Raw genomic sequence first — 2500 nt, 5'->3', positions numbered from 1 at the left:
AGCCCCACATTGGATGCTTTCTTCATCGTTCAGAACATAGATGAGGGTTGTGTGACAGGCCTTTCACGTGAGCTGTTTCACACATCTTATACATGTCCATACATCATTTACTCATGATGTATGCATAACAAAAATTTACGTAATTTACTTAAAAATGTAGCCCGGTTAGCTCAGTCAGTAGAGCATGAGACTCTTTATCTCAGGGTCATGGGGTCGAGCCCCACATTGGGTGCTATCTTCATCGTTCATAACATAGATGAGGAATGTGTGACAGGCCTTTCACGTGAGCTGTTTCACACATCTTATACATGTCCATACATCGTTTACTCATAATGTATAATAGTATGCATAACAAAAATTGACGTCATTGTCTTAAAAATGTAGCCCGGTTAACTCAGTCGGTAGAGCATGAGACTCTTAGTCTCAGGGTCATGGGTTCGAGCCCCACATTGGGTGCTATCTTCATCGTTCAGAACATAGATGAGGAATGTGTGACAGGCCTTTCACGTGAGCTGTTTCACACATCTTATACATGTCCATACATCACTTACTCATGATGTATAATAGTATGCATAACAAAAATTGAGGTCATTTTCTTAAAAATGTAGCCTGGTTAGCTCAGTCGGTAGAGCATGAGACTCTTAATCTCAGGGTTATGGGTTCGAGCCTCACATTGGGTGCTATCTTCATCATTCAGAACATAGATGAGGAATGTGTGACAGGCCTTTCACGTGAGCTGTTTCACACATCTTATACATGTCCATACATCATTTACTCATGATGTATGCATAACAAAAATTGACGTCATTTTCTTACAAATGTAGCCCGGTTAGCTCAGTCGGTAGAGCATGAGACTCTTAATCTCAGGGTCATGGGTTCGAGCCCCACATTGGGTGCTATCTTCATCATTCAGAACATAGATGAGGAATGTGTGACAGGCCTTTCACGTGAGCTGTTTCACACATCTTATACATGTCCATACATCATTTACTCATGATGTATGCATAACAAAAATTGACGTAATTTTCTAAAAAATATAGCCTGGTTAGCTCAGTCGGTAGAGCATGGGACTCTTAATCTCAGGGTTGTGGGTTCAAGCCCCACATTGGGTGCTATCTTCATCGTTCAGAACATAGATGAGGAATGTGTGACAGGCCTTTCACGTGAGCTGTTTCACACATCTTATACATGTCCATACAACGTTTACTCATGATGTATAATAGTATGCATAACAAAAATTGACGTCATTTTCTTAAAAATGTAGCCCGGTTAGCTCAGTCGGTAGAGCATGAGACTCTTATATCTCAGGGTCGTGGGTTCGAGCCCCACATTGGGTGCTTTCTTCATCGTTCAGAACATAGATGTGGAACATGTGACAGGCCTTTCACATGAGCTGTTTCACACATCTTATACATGTCCATACATCATTTACTCATGATGTATAATAGTATGCATAATAAAAATTGACGTAATTTTCTAAAAAATATAGCCCGGTTAGCTCAGTCGGTAGAGCATGAGACTCTTAATCTCAGTGAGCTGTTTCACACATCTTATACATGAGCTGTTTCACACATCTTATACATGTCCATACATCGTTTACGCATGATGTATAATAGTATGCATAACAAAAATTGACGTCATTTTCTTACAAATGTAGCCCGGTTAGCTCAGTCGGTAGAGCATGAGACTCTTAATCTCAGGGTCATGGGTTCGAGCCTCACATTGGGTGCTATCTTCATCATTCAGAACATAGATGAGGAATGTGTGACAGGCCTTTCACGTGAGCTGTTTCACACATCTTATACATGTCCATACATCATTTACTCATGATGTATGCATAACAAAAATTGACGTAATTTTCTTAAAAATATCACCAGGTTAGCTCATTCGGTAGAGCATGACACTCTTAATCTCAGGGTCGTGGGTTCGAGCCCCACATTGGGTGCTATCTTCATCGTTCAGAACATAGATGTGGAACATGTGACAGGCCTTTCACGTGAGCTGTTTCACACATCTTATACATGTCCATACATCATTTACTCATGATGTATAATAGTATGCATAACAAAAATTGACGTCATTTTCTTAAAAATGTAGCCCGATTAGCTCAGTCGGTAGAGCATGAGACTCTTAATCTCAGGGTCGTGGGTTCGAGCCCCACATTGGATGCTTTCTTCATCGTTCAGAACATAGATGAGGGTTGTGTGACAGGCCTTTCACGTGAGCTGTTTCACACATCTTATACATGTCCATACATCATTTACTCATGATGTATGCATAACAAAAATTTACGTAATTTACTTAAAAATGTAGCCCGGTTAGCTCAGTCAGTAGAGCATGAGACTCTTTATCTCAGGGTCATGGGGTCGAGCCCCACATTGGGTGCTATCTTCATCGTTCATAACATAGATGAGGAATGTGTGACAGGCCTTTCACGTGAGCTGTTTCACACATCTTATACATGTCCATACATCGTTTACTCATAATGTATAATAGTATG

Source organism: Labrus bergylta, chromosome 9, assembly GCF_963930695.1.
Source record: "Labrus bergylta chromosome 9, fLabBer1.1, whole genome shotgun sequence".
In the NCBI taxonomy this organism is placed as follows: Eukaryota; Metazoa; Chordata; class Actinopteri; order Labriformes; family Labridae; genus Labrus; species Labrus bergylta.
This window is presented reverse-complemented; position numbering follows the sequence as displayed.